Below are 26,732 nucleotides of genomic sequence, written 5' to 3'. Positions count from 1 at the left end.
TTTTCCCTTCCTATGAAAGGAGTTCCTTTAAACTTCTGCTGGAATGATTGATCATTATTTCCCGTGCACTTGAAAGTTTAAACAAAGACTTCTATGATTCCTGATGGTGGTGGAATGTATGGTGCTGGGAAGTTCTTGTCTTTGAAACTATGCCCTCTTGTGGACCCAGGAAGAGAATACCTTCCCTCAGTTTCCCCTCTGAACAGGAAAGCCCAACTGCTGTTTGGACACAGAAGTCAACCGCTCTTTAGCTACTTCCGGCTGAAATGGGGCATAGAAGGGACCCTGCAGTTAAGGTTCCCTCCAGAGGGGAGCCTTTCAGGGATGCAGGTTGATCCTGAGGTCCACAATAGAGCTCATGAGCCAAGGACCTCCAGAGTTCTAGTTGCAGGATGATTTGTGGCCTTATGGTTCTAGAAGAAATGAATGTGACAAGAAGGTTAAAGATGAAAAGCCCAGAGGCCAACAATTACAGAATAACTATAAACAGGCCTAGGAGAGGATATAGGCAGGATGGCAGTTGTTAAACAAGCTCCACTATACTATTTCTTGAAGGTTTTTAGCCCTGTGTGCGATTGATTCTTGAGTTCTTTAACTTTGTTTAAAACAACACTTAATTGGTTTACAAAGTAACATCATTTCTTCCTAGAAAGAGACAGGTTCCCTCTCTCTCTATTGTTAGCAGGTGTAGGGCCCTTTTACTTTGCAGAGCTATGGCAGCCAAAGAGTTAAGCTGTTTCGCAGAGTGAGCTGCCTTGCAGAGAGAATTAGCAACATTTTTATGATATTAATTAACTCCTAAGATAGCTTATAGTAACTGAACAGAGGTAGTTACTTTTCTAATGTCAGCACCAAGTTTTTCCATTATTTTGAACCCCCACCCACTCCATGAAATGAATAATTGGAGTTTGAGAGATAGCAAAGTTAAGAGTTATAGTCCTATTAATACCAGGATATAAATTAGACTCATGAGTACTTTTCTGGGGATCTTGTTGGAAGAGCAGATGCAGATCCTCTAATGGCTGGTGGGTATACAAAGGATCATCTCCTGGAACTTCAGGCTGCAGAGAGGAGAGTTTATGACTTTCTTCAGGAGGTGTCCAAGGCTTCAGCCAAGTGTGATGAATCCATGAGTCAGTTCCCACCAGCTTACCTGCCGTTGGGGTAGACAGAATAACAGAAAATGGTCCTTCCCAAGATGGGCCTAGAGAAGGAAAATATGAGGGGAGAGATTTAACAAGCACCAAGTCTCCAGGGCAGAACAACTCTTTCCCATTTCCCCTAGGGTGTCCTTCAGGTAAAGTTCTAAGAGCCTGTTGGTACTTAGCCAAGGAGGTTATATCTTTTATTAGATCTGCTGTTTCCTTGTTAATACAAGATCATTAGTAAGAAAGGGCCGTCCATAAAGCTTCTCATAGGGACTGAGAGAAATATTGAGAGACTGTCTTAGGATTCCTCAGACAGTTACAGACTTAGAGGACAACCGTCCAGGCAGGAGAGTAATACTGAGAAGGCCGTGCCAGTGTCCTGGAGGAGATTAACCTCCTGACCCTTTATGGTCAGCTTTACCTGGGGCTCGCTGAGGGTGATGATGTGAGTTGGCACTTGCCCCGGGCACCCTCAGTCCTGCAGTTGGGTCATCTGCTTAGACACCTCAGGCCCGGGGAACCTTCATCCCCTGGGACAGTGCGCTTTCCAGTGATCCCCTTGGCACAGTGGGCAAGGACGAAGTGGTGGTCCATTTCTCTTGGGACAATTTCTTATCAAATGTCCCTTCAGACCACACTGGTAGCAAGCTCTGCACTGGTGGCTAACCCGAGCCTTTCCCTCAAATGAGCCCCTGGGGTCTGCTTGCCTGAGAGCCATGACTAGGGCTGCAGCTTTTCTCTGGTCTCTTCTGTTCCTTCAGCCTGTTCCTCCTGGTCTCTATTATAAAACACCGAGGTTGCCAGGTTCGGTATTGATTCTAGACTCTGTTCTGGCCCCAAGGCCAGCTTCTGGAGCTTCCTTCTAATATCTGCTGCTGACTGCATAATAAACTTTTCCTTTAGTATTAACCGACCCTTGATGGAGTCTGGTGACAGGGAGGTATACTTTCTTAATACCTTCCACAATCGCTCAAGGAAAGCTGTTGGGTTTTCTTCCTTTCCCTGAGTTATGGTGGATAACATGGCATGGTTCATGGGCTTCTTGCTAGTTTTCCTTAATCCCTCAAGTATGCAGGTCAAGAATTGCCTATGGCTCCAGTCCCCCTGTTCTGAATCAGGATCCCAACGAGGGTCTGTGCCCTCCTTGGGATCAAGGACTGCTTGTTTACCTGTAGGAAATCTATCCTTTTCCTCTGGTGTCATTAGGTCATGCACTTGACTAGGGTACCAGGTGTCCCCAAACTCTTGAACCACTGCTAGAGCAGCCTCTCTCTCATTGTTGGTTAGGGTTTGATTAAGCAATAGCATGATACCTTTCCAATCTAATTCGAAGGACTGACCCAGGCCCTGCAGAACATCTATGTACTTATCTGGGTTATCTGAAAACTTTCCTAAGTCTACCTTAATTTGCTTTAAGTCAGAAAGTGAGAAGGGGGTGTGCACCTTGGTTGGGCCAAATTATCCTCCTACTGCCTGTAGGGGGCAGAGTCTTGGCATCCTGGTAGCCTGAGATGCCTTAGCCCTCTCAGCCCTCCTTAGTTACTGTTGGGGTACAGGGGCTGAGGAGCCCTGGTTGGCATTGGTGGAGGTAGTAGCCACAGGGAGTCCCTTAGGAGGGCTGATTAGATTATGGGGATTATGGGGATTATGGGGAACAGGCCTGACAGAGCTGAGGCTTATTCCTTAGGGAAAAGAAAAGTTGCACATAGGGGACCTCAAACTGTTTACCCTCACTTTTACAAAACAGGTCTAATTGTAGAATAGTGTCATAATCTATACTTCCCTTAGGAGGCCAGGTTTTTCCACTCTGCAGGGGGTATTTTGGCCACACTGTTCAGCAGAGAAAAATGATCCACTTCTTTTTAAAGATCATGTGTCAAATTGGTTCCAACTTTCCAGGATACATTTTAATGGGGACTTGATTTTGGGAAGAGTAGCACCCATCTGAAATTGAACAGAAGAGATGCCCACATCTCTGGTTATTAATTGCAATCATTCTGTCTGAGGTGTCTCTCAGATAAGGCACCAGATCTGGGGCATCCCCCAGTCAGTACCTTGCAATTTCCGTGTGTCCAAGATGCGTGATCATCTTTGGGGCCTCCCATGTACTGGAATCAAATTATGCCTACCAGCGTCATGGGTACTCATGCTCACTGTCTGCATGCCTTTAGTGACCACCCAAAGACGTGGACTTCTGGGATGGGTGGTTCATACCAGCACGTCCCTGAATCAGGACAGTGAGGCTTGCCAGATGGATACCAATATTCCCTAGCAAAAGTCCAATTTACATAGACCAGATTATAAAACTACCCTAGGAGGGTAAACTTCTAGGGAGGGGCCATCAGAACACACAATTCAAAGAACGCTGAGCCACATAGCTGAGGTTGAAACAATACCCTCAGGACCAAGGCCTCCTCCCCAGGAACCAGTTTGACTATTATCTTCTAGATGGAGAATTTCTGCTGTAGAAAGAGTCAGTCTTAAGCAAGACAAATTATACACAAAACACAAAGTCCCACAGCCTACAGCTTCTGGATTCGCCAGAAGGTTTCCCCAATTCAAAACTGATATCACTGGGGATTTGAACTGGCAACCTCATGGCTGCCAGGCATACAACTTAACCCCTTTACCATTTGGCTACTTGTGCTAAAAAGCTGCCAGGAAGAAGCCTACTTTTTATAGAAATCTGGACCCAGATGTGGGCCCGAAGCTCTGGGTGGGTCTTGCAGCCAGAGGCTGCATTTTGCTTCAGCCACTGGCTCCTTACAATGAGCCAAAAAAAAAAAAAAAAAAACAAACTGCTTGCTGCTATGAGTTTAAAAGTCAGGTGCGTCCCTGTTCAGGAGCCTCTTTACACTGCTACGAGCCGGAGGGAAGGCTTGCCCAACCTCTGCAGTGTTCCAGTCTGCCGTGGCACTGGGACCAAGTGCGTGTTGGGGCGCCTCCCTGCACCACTGCCCCCAACCCGGGGAAGCTGGAGGCACCTGATGGGATGTGCGCCAGGCTGCTACACTCCCCAGTGGGCTTGGGGCATGTGCACTTTTAAAATTTGGCCTCTGGGACTGCGCTTCTATGGTCCCATGCAGGCCCTGGCTTCGGGACTGAGCGATGGTTCCACGTTCCCACTTCCTGGCCGGGACACATAGGCTGGTGAGCAAACAAGCCAGGCACTTTGGGTTTTTGAGAGTTGCCCGTGCAGGGGCGGGAGCCTGTCTCACTACAGCACCCACAGAGCCAGAACTGCAAGATGTGGTGGCCGCCCTGAGTGCAGTTGCCCACGCAGGCCAAGACCATACCTGGCACCCTTCCCCACTGATTTTCTCCCACCTGGTAACTTGGCCCAGAGAAGCAGCTGAGAGAGAGCAGAAAGCAAGCAGAGAGGGGTTGGAGGAAGAAATTGTGCCTTTAAATCTGGCTGGCCCATGCCACTTAAGACAGGCTGGACCCTGCCCCCGTGGCCCAGTGCAGCTGCTCCCAGTGTTTCCTGAAAGTGACAGGACAGATTTTAAGTGAGAGGGGTCCGACTCACTTACTACTCCGAAGTACCAGTTCCTGGCTGGTTTGCCAATACTGAGACCGGGTTCTCTTGCTCCCCAGTAGGCTGTTTTCTTCCAGGCTCTTGGTCCCTCACACACCCAAGAATGGGAGAGTGGACCACGCCGTGCACAGTGAGCGATTAAGTAAATATTGAACCCCAAAGAGTTTTGCAGAAAGTGATTTATTTAGGAGAGACAGAGAAAAAGGAGAAAGAAAATAGAGAGAGCAGCTTCTACTAGGTCATGGAAGGGGATCCAGATATGGGGATGGGGACTTTTAATCTGGGAGGAATCCCTGCCCCATTCAATTTTCCCTTCCTATGAAAAGAGTTCCTTAAAACTTCCGCTGGAGTGATTGATCTTTAGTTCCCAGGCACTTGAAAGTTTAAATAAAGATCTCTAAGATCCCAGATGGAGAGCAGGAGGAGGTATGGTGCTGGGAAGTTCTTGCCTTTGAAACTACGCCCCCTTGTGCACCTGGGAAGAGAATACATTCCCTCAAAAGGACCCAGAGATAAAGCCAATTGACTATACACAACATACATCACAGTCAAACTCTCAAGGGAATAAATAATACAAAAGCAAAAAGCCCTATCTAAATGATGGCAATTTCCAAAATAAATAAGCACTAAATACCTCAGATTAGAAGGAATCACAAAAGAACTCTAACAATTCAAAAAGTCAAAGTGTTTTCTTACCTCTAAAGTATTGCACTATCTCTGCAGCAATAGATCCTAACCAGATTAAAATGTCTGAAGTGACAGACATAGAATTCAGATCTGGATTGCAAATAAGCTCAATGAGATTCAAGAGACAGTTGATATCCAATCTGTGGAAGCCAGAAAAATGATTCAGGACTTGAAAGACATAGACCATTTTTGAAAATTATACTTTAAGTTCTGGGGTACATGTGCAGAATGTGCAGGTTTGTTACATATGTATACACGTGCCATGGTGGTTTGCTGCATCCATCACCCCGTCATCTATATCACGTATTTCTCCTAATGCTATCCCTCCCCTATCCCCCAACCCCCTGCTATCCCTCCCCAGCCCCCCACCCCCTGACAGCCCCTGGTGTGTGATGTTCCCTCCCTGGAAAGACACAGAAATTTTAAGGAAAACAAAAACAAAAACAAAAAACCAAACTGGACCTCTGGAATTGAAAAAATGACTCTAAAAATCTCAAAATGCAGTTGGAATCCTTCATAACACACTAGAACAAGCTAAAGGAAGAATTTTAGAGCTCAGAGATTGGTCCTTGAAATCAACCCAATCAGAGAAAAATAAAAATAAAAAGTATTTAAAAAATTAAAAAAACCTCTGAGAAATATTGGATTAGTTAATGAACCACACTTAAAAATTCATTGGCATTCTTAAGCGAGAAGGAGAAAGAGTAAGCAAAAGAGTAAGCAACTTGGAAAACATATTTGAGGATATAATACATGAAAAATTCTCCAATATTGCTAGAGAGGATTACATACAAATTCAAGAAATTCAGAGAACCCCTGCAAAATACTATACAAGACGACTGTCCCCAAGGCACAAAGTCGTCAGACTTTCCAAGGTCATTGAGGAAGATAAAATCTTAGAGGCACCTAGAGAAAATGATCGTATTTAGAAAGGGAACTCCTTTAGAATAACAGCAGACTTCTCGGGAGAAACCTTATAAGCCAGAAGAGATTAGGGGCCTATTTTTAGCATTTGTAAAGAAAATAAATTTCAACCAAGATTTCCATATTGTGCCAAATTAAGCTTAATAAACAAAGGAGAAATAACATATTTTTTCAGACAAGCAATTGCTAAGGGAATTTGTTACTACTAGGTGAGCAATACAAGACATCCTTAAGAGAATTCTAAACATGAAAATGAAAGAATGGTACCTGCTACCATAAAAATGCATGTAAGCATTTAGCTTATGGTCCCTGTGAAGCAACTACAAAATCAACACTACAAAGCAACTAACAACAATACAAGATCAAAACCTCACAATTAATATAATCTTGAATTTGTATTTCAGTGCATATAGCCTAAATGCCCCACATAAAAGGCACAGAGTGGCAAGTTATATAAAACAACAAGACTAATTATTCTTCAGTCCTCAAGAGACCCATCTCACATGTAATGATGCCCATAGGCTCAAAGTAAAAGGAATAGAATATGATTTATTGCACAAATGGAACATAAAAAAGAGCAGAAGTTGCTATTTTTATATCAGACAAAAGAGAGTTTAGACCATCAACAGTAAAAAGGACAAAGATGGTCATTACATAATAATAAATAGTTCAGGCTGGGCATGGTGGCTCACGCCTGTAATCCCAGCACTTTGGGAGGCTGAGATTGGTGGATGACCTGAGGTCAGGAGTTCAAGACCAGCTTGGCAAACATGGAGAAACCATGTCTGTACTAAAAATAAAAAAAATTAGCCAGGTGTGGTGGTGCATGCCTGTAATCTTCGCTACTTGGGAGGCTGAGGCAGGAGAATCTCTTGAACTTGGGAGGCAGAGGTTGCAGTGAGCTGAGATTGTGCCATTGCACTTCAGCCTGGGCAACAAGAGAAAAACTCAGTCTAAAACATAAATAAATAAATAAAAATAATAAATGGTTCAATTTAACAAGAAGACTTAACTATCCTAAATATATGCACATGTAACATTTGAGCACCCAGATTCACAAAACAAGTACATCTAGGCCTATGAAAAGACATAGCCACACAATAATAGTTGGGGACTTCATCCCACTGACAATGATAGATCATTGAGGTAGAAAACTAGCAAAAATTCCGGACTTAAATGTGACATTTGACCAATTGGACCTAATAGACATCTACAGAATATTCCATGCAACAATCACAGAACATACTTACTTCTCATCTGCACATGGGACATGTTTTAAGATCAACCACATGCTCAGTCATAAAAGCAAGTCCCAATAAATACAAAAATTGAAATTCCACCAAGCATATTTTTGGACTATAGTGAATAAAAATAGAAATCAATACCAAGGGGCTCTCTTAAAACCACAAAATTACATTGAATTTAAACAACTTGCTCCAGGATGACTTCTGGGTAAACAGTACAATTAAGGTAAAAATTTTAAAATTGAAATAGCAGCAAAGAGTTAGAAAGATTTCAAATTAACAACCTAATACTGCACTTAGAGGAACTAAAAAAACAAGCACTAACTAAACCCTAACCAAGAAGAAGAAAATAAATAACTAAAATCAGAGCAGAACTGAACAATATCAAGACTCAATAATCCATACAAAAGTTCCACAAAATTAAAAGTTGATTTTTGAAAAGATAAATAAGATGGATAAACTTCTAGCTAGATTAACAAAGAAAAAGAGAGAAAAGCCAACAAGCACAGTCAGATATGCAAAAGTAATTTTTTTACAATTGATCGCACAGAAATACCAAGCTCCTCAGAGACTGTTATGAACACATCTATGCACAAAAACTAGAAAACCCAGAGGAAATGTACAAGTTCATGGTAACACACAACCTCCCTAGATTGCATCAGGAAGAAACTGCGACTTTAAATGGACAAATAACAAGTTCTGATATTGAATAAGTAACATAAAGCCTACCAGCCAAAAAAAAAAAAAAAAAGCCCTAGAGCAGATGAATTCACAGAAGAATTCTACCAACATAAAAAGAAGAGCTGGTACCAATCTTACTGAAACAATTCTAAAATGTTAAAGACGAGAAATTTCTCTTTAACTCATTCTATGAGGCCAGGATCTTCCCGATACCAAAATATGGCAGACACAAGGAAAAAATAAAACTATAGGTGAATATTCTGATGAACATAGACACAAAAATTCTCAACATACTGCTAGCAAACTAAATCCTTCAGTGATCAAAAGTACATTGACTTTGTTCAAGTTAACATCAAAATGTTAATTCATCACGAATCAAGTAGGCTTTATTCTCAGGATACAAGTTTGGTATAACATATGCAAATTAATATATGTGATTCACCACATAAACAGAATTAAGAACAGAAATCATATAATTATCACACAGATACAGAAAAAGCTTTTGATAAAATCCTATATTTCTTCATGACAGAAACCTTCAACAAACTAAGCATAGAAAGAACATATCTTAAAATAATAAGAACCATCTATGACAAACCCATAGCCAACATCATACTGAATGGGCAAATGCTGGATGCATTGCCCTTAAGAACTGGAACAAGAAAAGGATGCCCAGTCTCCCCACTACTATTCAACATAGGACCGTAAGACCTGACCAGACCAATCAGGCAACAGCAAGAAAGAAAAGGCATCCAGGGAGAGAGATCCAAGATGGCTGACCACTAGCAGCTCGGGGTAGTAGCTCCTAGTGAAAGTGCAGAGAACGAGAGGACACCACACTTTCAGATGAATTTTTGTTGCTCACGGACCAGGAGATTCCCAGCGGAGGAGCCCCACGGGTCGCTAGCGCGACTCTTGTGGCCAGCGCGGTGGTTTTGCTGGCACCAGCACGGCAGTTCTTGGTGCAGAGTGAGCGGGACTGGGTCCCCTTTTGGCCGATTCCTGGGCAGAAAAGCAGCATCAATCTTAACACCGCTGTTTTGGCCGGTGCAGTGGATTGCTCAGATTTTGGCGCTGGGAATCAACAAGTTCGATGTCCACTCAGAAACCTAATTTGAAAGTCGGAAATCACAAAGACGACAGGTGGATAAATTTACAATCATGGGAAGAAACCAGCGTAAAAAGGCTGAGAATACCCAAAATCAGAATGCCTCTCCCTCTACATGTGATCACTATTCCTCATCAGCAGCAGAACAAGCCCTGATGGAGAACAAGTACGTTCCATTAACAGAAGTAGACTTCAGAAGGTGGATGATAAGAAACTTCTGTGAATTAAAAAAACTTGTTCTAACCCAATGCAAAGAAACTAAGAACTTTGAAAAAAGGTTTGACGAAATGCTAACGAGAATAGACAATTTGGAGAGGAATATAGGTGAATTAATGGAGCTGAAAAACACAACACGAGAACTTCGTGAAGAATGCACAAGTTTTAACAATCCAATTGATCAAGCAGAAAAAAGGATATCAGAGTTTGAAGACCAACTTAACGAAATAAAACTAGAAGTCAAGATTAGAGAAAAAATGATAAAAAAGAATGAGCAAAGTCTCCAAGAAATATGGAACTATGTGAAAAGACCTAATCTATGTTTGATAGGTGTACCTGAATGTGACGAAGAGAATGAATCCAAGTTGGAAAATACTCTTCAGGAGATTATTCAGGAAAACTTTCCCAACCTAGTAAGACAGGACAATATTCAACTCCAGGTAATACAGAGAACACCACAAAGATATTCCTCAAGAAGACCAACCCCAAGGCACGTAATTGTCAGATTCACTAGGGTTGAAATGAAGGAGAAAATACTAAGAGCAGCTAGAGAGAAAGGTCAGGTTACCCACAAAGGGAAGCTTATCAGACTTACAGCAGATCTCTCAGCAGAAACCCTACAAGCCAGAAAAGAGTGGGGGCCAATATTCAACATCCTTAAAGAAAAGAACTTTCAACCCAGAATTTCATATCCAGCCAAACTGAGCTTCAAAAGCGAAGGAAAAATAAAATCTGTTGCAAACAAGCAAGTACTTAGAGATTTTACCATCACCAGGCCTGCTTTGCAGAAGCTTCTGAAAGAAGCACTACACATATAAATGAACAACCAGTATCAGCCTTTCCAAAAATATATCCAGCTAGCATCAAATGGCAGTATTAAACTCATATATATTATTAACTGGATAAAAAGCCAAAACCCATCGGTACGCTGTATCCAGACCCATCTCACATGCAACGATACACAAAGACTCAAAGGGACAGAGGAAGATTTACCAACCAAACGGAGAGCAAACATAAATAAATAAATAAAAAGCAGGAGTTGCAATTCTCACCTCTGATAAAATAGACCTTAAAGCAACGAAGATCAAAAGAGGCAAAGAAGGACATTACATAATGGTAAAAGGATCAATGCAACAAAAAGAGCTAACGATTCTATATATATACGCACCCAACACAGGAGCACCCAGATACATAAGACAAGTTCTTAATGACTTATAAAGAGACTTAGCCTCCCACACAATAATAGTGGGAGACTGTAACATCACATTGTCAATATTAGACTGATCAACGAGATAGAAAATTAACAAGGATATCCAGGACTTGAACTCAGACCCAGAACAAGTAAACTTAATAAACATTTATAGAACTCTCCACTTCAAATACACAAAACATACATTCTTATCAGTACCATATCACACCTATTCCAAAAGTGACTACATAATTGGAAGTAAATCCCTCCTCAATAATTGCATAGCATTTCATAGGTTTAAATGAAATATTGGTTGGCTGCTTGTTTGTTATTTTCTTTCCTTATTCCTTTCTGTCTCCATTGTTAAGCACAATTATTGGCATAAAAGAGCATTTCAATTCCCATTTTTAGACTGCATTCTAGCCTGGGCAATAAAGCAATATTCCTGTTCTCTCTCCTTCTTTCTCTTCCTTTTTCTTCCTCTTCTTCATTCTTTATTTTATTTTTTCTTTCTTTTTTTTCTTTCTCTCTTTCTTTCTTCCTTTTTCTTTAAAAAAAAAAAAAGAAAAAGAAAAGGCATCCAAATAGGAAAAAAAAAATCAAACTATCTCTTTTTGCTAATGATATAAGTCTATACCTAGAAAACCCTAAATATTTTACCAAAAGGCTCCTGGACCTTATAAATAACTTCAGTAAAATTTCAGGACAAAAAAATATGCAAAAATCAGTAGCATTTCTATATGCCAATAACCTTCAAGTTTAGAGTCAAATCAAGAACACAATCTCATGTACAATAAATAGCCTCACGTACAAAAAAAATAATTACCAAAGAATATATCTAGCAAAGGATGTAAAATATCTCTACAAAGACAATGACAAAACACTGCTGAAAGATATGATAGATTACAAAGGTAAGTAATATTTACAAAATAAGTAATACAAAAATATTCCATGCTCATAGATTGAAAGAATAAATATTGTTAAAATGGTCATTATTAGTCAAAGCAATCTACAGATTCAATACTAAACCACCAATGTCATTTTTAACAAAATTAGAAAAAAGTATTCTGAAATTCATATGGAACCAACAAAGGATCTGAATAACCAAAGCAATCCTAAGGAAATATAACAAAGCAGTGATCAGGCATCACATTACCTGACTTAGACTATACTACAAGGCTATAGCAACCTAAACAGCATAATAGTGGTACATAAACAGACACATAGACCATGATATTCTCTGAGAATCCAGAAATAAAGCCACACACCTAGAACCAACTGATGTTTGACAAAATCCACAAAAATAATCAATGGGGAAAGGACTCCCTACTCAACAAATGATACTGGGATAGCTGGCTAACTATATGAGGTAGAAAGAAACTGGATCCCTACCTTTCACCATATACAAAAATGTAATTCCTGAAACTATGAAAATCCTAGAAGAAAATACTAACAAATACCATTCTGGCCCTCAGCCTTAGGAAATAATTTATGACTACGTCCTCAAAAGCAATTGCAGCAAAACAAAAATTGACAATTGGGACCTAATTAAATTAAAGAGCTTCTTCATAGCAAAATAGACTACCGACAGAGTAAACAGACAACCTACAGAATGGGGGAAAATATTCACAAACTATGGATCTGCCAAAAGTCTAATATCCAGAATCTATAAAGAGAGTGAACAATTCCACAAGCAAAAACAAAATAACCCCATTAAAAAATGGAAAAATGACACAGACACTTCTCAAAAGAAGACACATAAATGGCCAAGAAAGATATATAAAAATGCTCAACATCACTAATCTTCAGAGAAATGCAAATCAAAACTACAATGAGATACATTTCATACCTTCAAAATGGCTATTATTAAAAAAGTCGAAATATAACAGATGTTGACAAACATATGGTGGAAAGGAATGCTTATACAATATTGGTGGAAATGTAATTTAGTTCAGCCACTATGGACAGCAGCTTGGAGATTTCCCAGAGAACTAAAAATGGAAATATCATTGGACCTAAGCAATCCCGTTACTGAGTATATACCGAAAGGAAAATGAATTATTCTACCTTAAAGACATTTGCACTTGTGCATTCATTTCAGCACTATTCACAATAGAAAAGACATGGAATCAACCACCTAGAAACTCATCAACAGTGAGTTGGATAAAGAAAATGTGGTTCGTATACATTATGGAATACTACCCAGCCATAAATAAGAAAGAAATCATGTCCTTTGCAGCAACATAGATGCAGCTGGAGGCCATTATCCTAAACAAATTAATATAAAAGCAGAAAAGCAAACACCACATGTTCTCATTGATGAGTGGGAGCTAAACATTAGGTGCATATGAGAATAACAATGGGAAAAATAGACATTGGGGACTATTCGAGGTAGGATAGAGGGAGAGGAGTAAGGGTTGAAAACTGCCTGCACTCACTACCTGGATGAAGAGTTCATTTGTACATTGTACCTCAGCATCATGCAATATATCCTTGTAAGAAACCTGCACATGTGTCCCCTGAATCTACAATAAAGGTTGAAGTTTTAGAAAGAGGATTAAAAAAAAAAAAGATTCAGGGGCACCATGATTTGCTCATGTGAGTACCTTAAAACATCCTAGGCAGAAAGACTAAGACTAAAGAATGTTGATGAGTTGTGGTACAGGGTAATTCACAAAGGATTGCATCAAATCCGCTTATCTGTGAATTTTTAAGAGCACATGAAGAATTATGGGGTTAATATCGATGATTACTACTTAGGATGCTTGTAGTTTCTAATATATTCCTGTGGTTGACCTGAGCAAATAAATTTTATTACAAGAAATTTAACATTGGCATTTATAAGTTTTTATATAGAAATATAAACTCAAAGTATTATATTCGTGGTATATAATATTATTCTTTCACTGGTATATTTTTAACTGCTTGGCACACATAAATGCCAGAGCATAACCAAAATATCAAAATAATAATAACTTATAGGAATACATATATATATATATATATTCAGACTTAGGTGTTGGAAGGTTTATCAATGGTATCTACAGTCCTGACAGCCAGAGGAATGAACATCTTGGTCCTGGAGGGTAGATCTTGGTGGCACACCTTGACATCCATAATAGTCCATTCATTATGCCACTTGGTTCCACTTAGGTCATATAATATGTTCACTCCATCTGGAAAGCAGTCCTCTTGGGAAACTTAAAAGGATTTTAATGGAGTGAAATATTGTCCTCATCACTGCAGTTGGTCTTGGGGATACAATTGGCACTGATGTTATATTTCCTCTACTGCTCATCTAGACTCCTTGTACAGCTGGAAATGAATCCCTACTGGCTTAGGAAGCTTACCTGATACAGTAACTCAGACCTTCATTCCTGAGGGGTCTGATCTCCTGGGTGCTATAATCTTATCAGTCAACTACATCTGTGAATTTACCATAAAAATTAAGTAAGGAAGTACAAAGAGGTGTCCCAGTGGGCCACCTGATTGCCAAAGGTATTTTTCCTTTCTGCAGTGTATCCTAGAAGCACTATTTCTTCCTGATAATCAGAGTTGTTGCACCTGCCAAGATTGTGACTTCTTTCCTGCCTGCTAGTCTTTTGGTAAAAGGAGCAGTAGCTATAGTTTAAAGTTCAGTGGGATTTTTCTTGTCCTTGATGGAAGCATTTCTCCTCTAGAACCTGGGACCTCTAAAATGTAGAGTCCAAAATTATAGTGTAGGAAGCACAGATTCCCTGAGCCAGTCTATAGGGGTGATGATAAACACTGCTACCGGCCCTTAGTTTGGCACCCATATATGCTGTCTGTTGGGGACACAGCACCACATTATGGTTATTGATTTAGGATGCACTTTGTATACTGTTGGACGTTATTCTGTACACACAGATTATAAACTTCTTTGGTCAGGCCTTCTAAAGACTATGTCCTTGCTCAAATCAGGCCTCAATTGAGGGTGGTGTGGTATGTGACAGTAAAACATGACTATCCATCCTGTGGTGACCCAAATTAACTTCATCATTTATTGTACTAGAGTTCCTTGATGACAAGAGTACTTTGTAGCATATATTTCATTCCATTTCTTAGGTATTTGTATGTCTATCTTTCAATTGATTGTAAAATAATTGACCATAACAACCAAGTTTTATACATACCTTCTTGATGGCTAGCATGCCATGATGCTTGGTGTTATCCCCTTACTAAATATTTATTGGGCACTTATTATGTGTCAGGCAATGTGTCAGACATTATGATTTAGAGCAAACATGGTGAAAACTCTCAGACTTGTAGTTCTCAAACTAAAAGAAGAAGAAATTAACAAATATTATTTACCAGAAGTGAGAAAAAAAGCTAACATTTTCCTTCCACCAACTGTATTCCAAGAATGGTGCTTAGGAATTTGCATGCAATCCACACACTTCCTAAAACCAACTTACGTGTTTGCTATTATTACCTTTTCTTTATAAAGGGAAGCTTGGGGTTTTCTTAGCTCAACAAAGTCCTGGGAGTCATTATTACTTAACCTTCAGGTAGAAAGAGCTCATAGGCTCACTCAATTTCATCCAACTTGCCCTCACTTCACTCACTTTGAGAAGTGTAGTTATTCATTATAGCTAAAGGCTTTGTATTGTTTAATAGTCTAGGATGGAGCTATTGAATGGGTTTGCACCTCTGCGAAGGATCTCTCTCACCTGGTAACTTGGCTGAGATACCCTTGGGTATAGTTCCCACGGCAGTTTACTCTCCCATTAGTAGCTCCTTAAGAAGGGTGTGAAACAGGCAGTTTTAACCATTACTCTCAAAGTATTGGGCAAACTATCTTGTTTTTGCTATTCCCATTCTGGGTGGTCATTTCACTGTTGGGTTTCTGGCTTTTCCTTATGTCACATAGAAATGTCTATAATTGGATTGGTCTTGGAGGTAAAGGTGATTTAACTAGGTTTGGTGCCAGAAAATATCTGTCTTCACATCTTAGATAAAAGGAGACTTGAGTTCAGACTAGTTCATTAGAGTTCTAAATTGCAGTTTGGGGACAAAGCAAAACGAATAATACACTGTTCCTTCGCTTTTCTTTGTTTTTGTGTGTGTGTTTCCCTATGCAGGAAATATGTAGTGAAAGCAGGATTTGGGTATTTCAGAAACTATTGTCCAATAATACTACATTTGCACTACGGTTTTTACATATGAACATTGACCCAATGTCAATTATCATTACTTGAAATAACGGAACTATTTCATTTTATTTTGAGACAGGATCTCCCTCCATCACCAGGCCTGGAGTGCTGTGGCGCGATATCGCTCACTGCAACCTCAGCCTCCCAGCTTCAAGCAATTCTCCTGTCTCAGCCCTCCGAGTAGCTGGGACTCCAGGTGTGCACCACCGTGCTTGGCTAATTTTTGTATTTTTGGTAGAGATGGGGTTTCGCCATATTGGCTGGGCTGGTCTCGAACTTCTGGCCTCAAGTGATCTGCCCACCTGGACCTCCCAAAGCCATCGTGTCCAGCCAATTTATCTATTTTAAATAGTACTTAATTAAGGTCTTATTTGCCTATAGTGAAATGCACAAATATTAAGTGAACCCTTCTTATCACTTCTCTGCTTTGATCTTTTGGCTAAGATCAAGTGTGAACAGTCTTACACTTTTTTATACATGTGTTTACCCAGGTGATCACCATCCAGATCAAGATATAAATAACTTCCACCACACAAAATGTTTTGTTGGGCCTCGTTTCAATTAGTTCTCTTCACTTGAGTTACAATTACCATTCTGAATTCTATTCTCATGTATTACTTTTGCCTGCTTTAAATGTTACATAAGTGGTATTTATTGCATTATTTACTTTTTTGTTTCTGGCTTCTTACATTAAACCTAATGTTTTTTAGATGATTCATGGTATTGGATGCATCAGAAGTTAACAGTATCCACAGGGTATCAATGGTGTATCTGTTTAACTGTTGCAGTACTAATGAGTATCTAAAAAAAACCTCAAAACCTCTATATTGAAATGTGCAAAACTTCATAGTAATATGCAAAATCTCTCTCCTGGAAACAAACAAACAAAAAAATTACTAAGAGAAATCAATAAGTCCTAAATAAAAGGAGAAATAAACCATGTTTGTGGATTGAAAATTCAATGTTAAGATGTTAGTTAATACTTCCAAAAATTGTCTATAGTTTCAATTCAATCCAGTTAAAATTCCAGCATATTTTTTATAAAAGATATCAATAAGCTAAATATAAAATTAATATAGAAAAAACTGACCTAGACAAGTCAAATAATCTTTAATGAAAACTACTGGGACAGAACCTGGATCTCGTTGGACCTGAGTCCCTAGAAGGATGGGTGGCTGCAGTCTCTGCATACCAGCAGACTTACCCTTCTTCCTGGTAGTTCTGAGGAATCCAGGCAACCCAGATGAGCAGTTTCCCCCTCAGCGAACCACACCCCCTCCAACAAGGGTCAAAGTGCTTCATTAAACGGGTCCTGCTCCCCATGCCACCCAACTGAGTGAGAACCTCCAACAGGGGTTGTCAGATACCCTATACAGGAGCGATCTTACTGGCATCAAGTTGGTGCCCCTCTAGGTCAGAGGTCCCAGAAAAAAGAGGAGACATCCATCTTTGCTGTTCTCCAGCCTCCTCAAGTGACATCTCCAGATTTGGGAGTGAATCAGATGATCAGGGCCTGAAGCGAACCCCCAGAAAACTGTAGCAGCTCCACAGAAGAGAGACCTGACCATAAAAAGAAAAACAATCAGAAAGCAACAACACCACCATCAACAATAACAACAAAAAAAGCCCCACAAAAATGCCATCCAAGGGTCAGCTGCCTGAAAGACCAAAATTGGACAAACTCACGAAGATGAGAAAGCATCAATGAGAAAGCGCTGAAACCCAAAAGGCCAGAGTGCCTCTTCTCCTCCAAATGATTGCAACATCCCTCCATCAAGGGCACAGGGCTGAATGAAGGATCAGATGGATAAATTGACAGAATTAGGCTTCAGAAGATGGGTAATGAAAAACTACACTGAGCTAAAGGAGCATATTCTAGCCCAATGCAAAGAAAGTAAGAACCTTGATAAAAGGTTAGAGGAATTAATAACTAGAATACCCTGTTTAGAGAGGAACATAAACGACCTGATGGAGGTGTAAAACACAGCATGAGAACTTTGTGGAGCAGACACAAGTATCAATAGCTGAATCAACCAAGGGGAAGAAGGGATATCAGAGTTTGAAGACTGCCTTACTGAAAGAAGACATGCAGACGAGACTAGAGAAAAAAGAATGAAAAGGAATGAATAAAGCCTCTGAGAAATATGGGATTTCATATAAACAACGTACAGTTGATTAGAGTACCAGAGGGATATGGGGAGAATGGAAACAGGCTAGAAAACACTGCTCTCTAGGAGAATTTCCCCAACCTAGAAAGACAGGCTAATATGCAAATTCAGCAAATACAGAGAACACCACTAAGATACTCCACAAGAAGAGCAACCCCAAGACACATAATCATCAGACACTCCCAAGTCAAAACAAAGGAAAAACTGTGAAGGACAGCCAGAAAGAAAGGCCAGGTCAACTACAAACAGAAGCCCATCAGACTAAGAGCAGACCTCTCAGCAGAAACTCCACAGGCCAGAAGACATTGAAGGCCAATATTCAACATTCTTAAAGAAAAGAATTTTCAACACAGAATGTCATATCCCAACCAACTAAGATACATAAGCAAAGGAGAAATAAACTCCTTTTCAGACAAGCAAAGGAGGAGGGACTTTGTTACAACCAGGACTGCCCTGCAAGAGCTCCTGAAAGAAGCACTAAATATGAACAGGAAAAACTGGTACCAGCAACTGCACAAACACACCAAAATATAAAGACCAATGACACTTGGAAAACCTGCATCAACTAGTGTCCAAAATAACCAAATAGCATCATGATGACAGGATCAAATTCACACATAACAATACTAACCTTAAATGTAAATGGACTAAATGCCCCAATTAAGACACAGACTGGCAAATTGGATGAGGAGTCAAGATCCATTGGTGTGCTATATTTAGCAGACCCATCTCATGTGCAAAGACACACACAGGCTCAAAATGAAGGGATGGAGGAAAATTTACCAAGCAAATGGAAAGCAAAAACAAAAACAAAAAACAGGGGTTGCAATCCTAGTCTCTTACAAAATAGGCTTTAAACTACAAAAATCAAAACAGACAAAGAAGGGCATTAAATAATGATAAAATGAACAATTCAACAAGAAGAGCTAACTATTCTAAGTATGTATGCACCCACTGCAGGAGTACCCAGAGTCATAAAACAAGTTCTTAGAGACCTACAAAGAAACTTAGACTTCCACACAATAATACTGGGAGACTTTAACACCCACTGTCAGAGTTAGACAGATCAATAAGACAGAAAATTAACAAGGATATTTAGGACTTGAACTCAACTCTGGATCAAGTGGACCTGGTAGATTTCTACACAACTCTCTACCCCAAATACACAGAATATACATTCTATATATTCTTGTCAGTGCCACATGCACTTATTCTAAAATTAACCACATAATTGGAAGTAAAACACTCCTCAGCAAATACAAAAGAACTGAAATCATAATAAAGAGTCTCTCGGACCACAGTGCAATCAAATAAGAACTCAGGATTAAGAAACTCACTCAAAACCACACAATTTCATGAAAATTGAATAACCTGCTCCTGAATGACTCCTGGGTAAATAATGAAATTAAACCAGAAATAAAGAAGCTCTTTGAAACCAATGAGAACAGAGGAACAACATACTAGTATCTCTGGGACACAGCTAAAGCAGTGTTAAGAGGGAAATTTATAGCACTGAATACCCACATCAGAAAGCTAGAAAGATCTCAAACTAACATTCTAACATCACAATTAAAAGAGTCAGAGAGGCGGCCGGGTGCAGTGGCTCACACCTGTAATCCCAGCACTTTGGGAGGCCAAGGTGGGCAGATCACGAGGTCAAGAGATTGGAACCGTCCTGGCCAACATGGTGAAACCCTGTCTCTACTAAAAAATACAAAAATTAGCTGGGCGTGGTGGCGCATGCCTATAGTCCCAGCTACTCAGGAGGCTGAGGCAGGAGAATTGCTTGAACCTGGGAGGTGGAAGTTGCAGTGAGATGAGATCATGCCACTGCACTCCAACCTGGCACCTGGAGACAGAGCAAGACTCTGCCTCAAAAAAAAAAAAAGAGTCAGAGAGGCAAGAGCAAACTAATCCAAAAGCTAACAGAAGACAAGAAATAAGATCAGAGAAGAATGAAGGATATAGAGAAAATAAAAAACCCTCCAAAAAAATCAATGAGTCCAAGAGCTGTTTTTTTGAAAAAACTAACAAAATAGATAGACTGCTAGCTAGACTAATAAAGAAGAAAAGAGAGAAGAATCAAATAGGCACAATAAAAAAATGATAAAGAGGATATCACTACTGAGCCCACAGAAATATAAACTACCATGGGAGAATACTATAAACACCTCTAAGCAAATAAACTAGAAAATCTAGGAGAAATGGATAAATTCCTGGACACATACAGTCTCCCAAGAATAAACCAGGAAACCAGGAAGGAGTTAAATCCCTGAATAGACCAATAACAAGCTCTGAATTTGAGGCACTAATTAATAGCCTACAAACCAAAAAAAGCCCTGGGCCAGATGAATTCACAGCTGAATTCTACCAGAAATACAAAGAGGAACAGGTACCATTGCTTCTGAAACTATTCTGAACAGTTGAAAAGGAGGGACTCCTTTCTAATTGATTTTTTTTTTTTTGAGACGCACTTTCGTTCTTGTTACCCAGGCTGGAGTGCAATGGCGCGATCTCGGCTCACTGCAACCTCCGCCTCCTGTGTTCAGGCAATTCTCCTGCCTCAGCCTCCCGAGTAGCTGGGACTACAGGCACGCGCCACCATGCCCAGCTAATTTTTTGTATTTTTAGTAGAGACGGGGTTTCACCATGTTGACCAGGATGGTCTCGATCTCTTGACCTCGTGATCCACCCGCCTCGGCCTCCCAAAGTGCTGGGGTTACAGGCATGAGCCACTGCTCCTGGCTCTAACTAATTTTATGAAGCCAGCATCATCTTGATACCAAAAGAGACCAGGAAGAGACACAACAAAAATAGAAACCTTCAGACCATATCTCTCATGAACATCAATGTGAAAATCCTCAATAATATACTGTCAAACCGAATCCAGCAGCACATCAAAAAACGTATCCACCACGATCAAGTAGGCTTCATCCCTGGGATGCAAGGCTTGTTCAACATGCGCAAATCAACACAAACAGAACTGAATACATAAACAGAACCAAAGACAAAAACCACAGTATTATCTCAATAGATGCAGAAAAGGCCTTTGATAAAGTTCACATCCTTTCATGTTAAAAATTCTCAATAAATTAGGTATTGATGGAACATATCTCAAAATAATAAGAACAATATGACAAACCCACACTGAATATCATATTGGATGGGCAAAAGTTGGAAGCAGTCCCTTTGAAAACCGGTACAAGACAAGGATGCCCTCTTTCACCATTCCTATTCAACTTAGTATTGGAAGTTCTGGCCAGGGCAATAAGCCAAGAGAAAGAAATAAAGGGCATTCAAACAGGAAGAGAGGAAGTCAAGTTGTCTCTGTTTGCAGACAACGTGATTCTATATTTAGAAAACCCTATCATCTTAGCCCAAACACTTCTTGAACTGATAAGCAACTTCAGCAAAGTCTCAGGATACAAAAATCAGTGTGAATAAATCACAAACATTCCTTTACACCAACAATAGGCAAGCAGAGAGTCGAATCATGAATGAACTCCCATTCAAAATCACTATGAAGAGAATAAAATACCTAGGAATACAGCTAACGAGGGATGTGAAGGACCTCTTCAAGGAGCACTACAAACCACTGCTCAAGGAAATAAGAGAGAACACAAATAAATGGAAAAACATTCCATCCTCATGGATAGGAAGAATCGATATCATGAAAATGGCCATACTGCCCAAAGTAATTTATAGATGCAATGCTATTCCCATCAAACTACCATTGACATTCTTCACAGAATTAGAAAAACTATTTTAAATTTAATATGAAACCAAAGAAGACTTTGTATAGCCAAGACAATCCTAAGCAAAAAGAACAAAGCTGGAAGAATCATGCTACCAGACTTCAAACTATACTACAAGACTACAGTACCCAAAACAGCATGATGGTGGTACCAAAACATGTAAAAACGTGACAAAACATGACAACATGTACTGGTACCAAAACAGACATATAGACCAATGGAGCAGAGCAGAGACCTCAGAAATAGCACATCTACAACCATCTGATCTTTGACAAACTTGACAAAAGCAATGGGAAAGGATCTCCTATTCAATAAATGGTGCTAGGAAAAGTGGTTAGCCATATGCAGAAAAGTGAAACTGAACCCCTTCCTTACATATTATACAAAAAATAGCTCAAGATGAATTAAAGATTTAAATGTAAGATCTAAAACTCTAAAAACCCTAGAAGAAAACCTAGCCAATACCATTCAGGACATAGGCATGGGCAAAGACTTCATGACGAAAACACCAAAAGCAATTGCAATGAAACCCAACATTGACGAATGGAATCAAATTAAACTAAAGAGCTTCTGCACAGCAAATGAAACTATCATCAGAGTGAAGAGACAACCCACAAAATGGCAGATTTTTGCAATCTACTCATTTGACAAAGTTCTAATATCCAGAATTTACAAATAAATTAAACTAATTTACAAGAAGAAAACAACCCCATCAAAAAGTGGGCAAAGGATATGAACAGACACTTCTCAAAAGAAGAGATTTACGTGGCCAACATTTTTTTTTCAATGATGTTGAAAGAAAAGTTCAACATCATTGATCATCAGAGAAATGCAAATCTAAACCACAATGAGATAGCATCTCACACCAGTCAGAATGACAAGTCTGGAAACAATAGATGCTGGTGAGACTGTGGAGAAATAGGAATGCTTTTACACTGTTGGTGGAAATGTAAGTTAGTTCAACCATTGTGGAAGATAGTATGGCGATTCCTCAAGGACATAGATCTAGAAATACCATTTGATCCAGAAATCCCATTATTGGATATGTACCCAAAGGAATATAAAGCATTCTACTATAAAGACACATGCACACATGTGTTTACTGCAGCACTGTTTACAATAGCAAAGACATGGAACCAACCCAAATGCCCATCAATGATAGACTGAATAAAGAAATGTGGTACATATACAGCATGGAATACTATGCAGCCATAAAAATGAACAATATCATGCCCTTTGCATGGACATGGATGACACTGGAAGCTATCATCCTCAATAAACTAACACAGGCGCATAAAACCAAACACTGCATCTTCTCACTCATAAGTAGGAGTTCAACAATGAGAACAAATGGACACAGAGAGGGGAACAACACATACCAGGGCCTATTGGGGGTGGGGAGTGAGGGGAGGAAACTTAGCGGATGGGTCAATAGGTGCAGCATATCACCATGGCACACATACACTATGTAACAAACCTGCATGTTCTGCACATGTATCCCTTTTTTTTTAGAAGAAATAAAGGAAAAAAACTACTGAAAAAGATTTACACTACCTACTACTTACATTATTGCTGTGTTAAGATAGTGTGTTGTTATAAAGACAGATGTATCTAGAAATGTTATATAATTATTATATATTATTATATATAAACAGGTATTATTATTGTAATACATATTATTTTTTCCTGTTAAAATGAAGAATTACATTAAATGTAAAATATTAAACAAACCTTGCATTTCTTAAATAAACTCCATTTGGTGGTGAAGTATTATGTTACGCATGGTTGATTTTGATTTATTAGTGTTTTATTTGGGAATTTTCACATGTATAATTATGAGAGAAATTATCCTTTGATTTGACATTCTTTAAAAGCCCTTATTCATCTTTTCTTTCTTTTGTCTTGTCTTTTAGGTCAAGGTTATAACCATCAAATTGACAAGTTTCTCATTTATTATTTCAGTTTTCTGGAAGAGATTGTGTAACATTTATTATATTTCTCCTTTAAAAGTTTAGAGTAATAATTCCCATAAAAGCCCAGCTAATCATAGAGATGGTTTATTTGTTCATACATGTGTATGTGTGCATTTAAAAATTTTAAATTACAGATTCCAGTAATTTTGTTTGCAATAATTAAGATAGTCTGTGTTTTCTTGTGTAATTGTAGTAATTTATGTTTCTAGTTAGAAAATAGTTCATTTAAACTTTCATATTTATTGTCATAAATTGTTTTGCAGAATCCCTTCATTGTCATTATAATATCTTTGGACTCCACAGTGAGGTATGTTTTCATTGCTAATATTTATAATTCATGTTTTCTTATTGTTTGCTTTGTTGATCAGGCTTCCCAGAGGTTTATCAATTTCATTGCTTTTTCCAAATTACCAATTTTTGGCTTCATTAATGCTCTCTACTATGCTTTTGTTTCCTTTTTGTTTTCATTTCTGTTGTAATCTTTACAGCATTTTTTCTCATGTATACAATTTTTTCCTTTTTGTATAGAATTTGATAAATTTTATTAGTGTTGTAAAAGAAGTTTGATTATAGCTGATATTATTTTTTATTTGTAAATTGTGAGACTTTTCATTCCTAGATATTTGTGAAAACGTTTAATCTCTTTTTAGTTGAATGTACAAGGTTACTTGTATATGTATCGTGGAACTTTTTCTGTTCAATACTTTCATTCACTATTTAGTGATTCCTTTGTCTTTAAATCTTGGAAGTTTTCTTTATTTTTTTCTGTTTTTTCTCAATATTCTCTTACCTATTATTTCTTCTAATTGATCTCCAGCTCTCTTTTTTTTTTGGCTCTATGAATTTCTTCCATATATTTTAAATTTTTAATTGGAAAATTTCTAGAACTTTTATTCCAATTCACAATTCACTTTTCTGTTTTTCCAATCTGAGATCCACTGCAACCAGTGTAATTAATGTAGAAATTGTAATTTTAATCCACTGTATATTTTTCTGGGTTTTTGTGATTGTTTGATCTTTTATAGAAGAAATTTACTATGAAATTTTGCAATTTTGTTATCAGTTAAATGAGAGATATCCTAAAGTTTTATAGTTTCCCCTTAACTTTAAACAGTACTCTTAATTCTTTTTGCCATGGTTTTAAGATTATGTCTGCATATGTCAATCTTTCTACTAAACAATGCAAATAACAAGCATGATCTATAAACAGTGGGTGTGTTACGCCATATTCATAGCTTGATTTTGTCCTTAAAGCAATAAAAAAACCCACCAAATTTGTAGCATTTTATGTTATCTTATTAACTTGTAGGATGACATATCGCAGTTCCCTGCATTTAGGTAGAAATAATGTGAAAATCTGACATAAAATGAATAGATCATACCAATGAAAAGACTCAGAAGCATCCTAAGAAGATAGCTTGAAGGAACTGGGCGAATGTGGAAATGTCTTCAAAAATCTCAAGCTGCCAGGAAGATGATTAAGTCTACTATTTCTGTGTAGCCCTAAGAAATAGAAATTCAGACAGTGCAATCTAAAAAGTAATATTTAAAAAAATTCAGTGTGCCAAAAAGAAAACTATATTTAGCAATGGATGTATGAACATAAAAGAAATGTGGAAGAATCCAAATATGGACTTGAGGACACAGGGGCTGACCCGAATGGCTACCAGCATTCTTCCTGATGACGAGCTTCTTTGATTCTATCTTTTCTTTCTCTTCAATCCCAGTTCCTAAAAGCAGGATGAAATTTCATCAATCTGGTATAGACAAGAAAACCTAAGATACTTTGGGATGCAAAGATGCATTTTTCCTAAAAAATGTGTGTGAATTAAAATATTATATATGCCCTTTTATAATTAATGTAGATATTAATAGAAAACCTATACATGAATGTTCATAGATTTATTCATAATTGCCAAAAAATTGGAAGCAACCAAGATTCCTTTGTTAGGTGAATGGATAAACAATCTTGGGTACATTGTATACAATAGCATACTATTCAGTGATTTAAAAAAAGAAATAGTTACCAAGCCACAAAAAGCCATGTATGTATCTTAAGAGCATTTTGCTAAGTGAAAGAAGCCAATCTAAAAATGCTACTCACTGTATGATTCCAACTATATGGCATCATGAAAAAGGCAAAACTATGGAGACAGTAAAAAGATCAGTGGTTGCCAGAGGGCCAGGGCTGGGGGTTGAGTAGAGGGCTGGAGAATGAATAGATAGAGCAGAAGAAATTTTCAGGGTGGTAAAACTATTTTTCATAATATAGTAATGATAGACACATATCATTATACATGCATCAAAACTCACAGAATGTATAACACAAAAAATGACCCTAATGAAAACTATTCCCTTCAATAAATAATAATGCATCAACATTGAGTCATTAATTGTCACAAATGTACCACACCAACACAAGATGTTAGTAACCAGAGAAACTGGAGGGTGGGGGATGAGGGATAGAGCATGTGGGAATTCTCTGTACTTTCTGCAGAGAAAGTCCTGTAAATATAAAACTGTTTTAAAAATGTCTATTAGTTTAAAAATATGTATAACTACTTACATGCTTTCATAACTGAGGGAGACACCTTTAAAACAATATGATAAAGTGATAAATGCAATATTAAAATGAATATTTTTCTTTAAAAAAAATAAAAAGATGAAATACTATCCTGAGTGCTTTTTATTCTCCTTTCTTAACTGAAAAGTCATGATAAATTTTACTGATGATCAGTGCTGATACTTTGGAGATCAGTCTCCTACAAGTTTGTTTTATGGTCCACCATATTCGGCACAGCTAGCTAAGATTATGTGCTTTTTTATTGAGATGTGTTGTTTGGCTGAGTTTATCACTTTTTAAAAATACAAGGCTCCAGGGAATTTCTTGTTTTGTCTTCAATACAGATTTTATTTTTTATGTGGGC

The sequence above is a fragment of the Aotus nancymaae genome, unplaced genomic scaffold, assembly GCF_030222135.1.
Source record: "Aotus nancymaae isolate 86718 unplaced genomic scaffold, 86718_ANA_hifiasm-v0.15.2.pri h1tg000010l, whole genome shotgun sequence".
Taxonomy (NCBI): Eukaryota; Metazoa; Chordata; class Mammalia; order Primates; family Aotidae; genus Aotus; species Aotus nancymaae.
Note: the sequence above shows the minus strand (reverse complement) of the source record.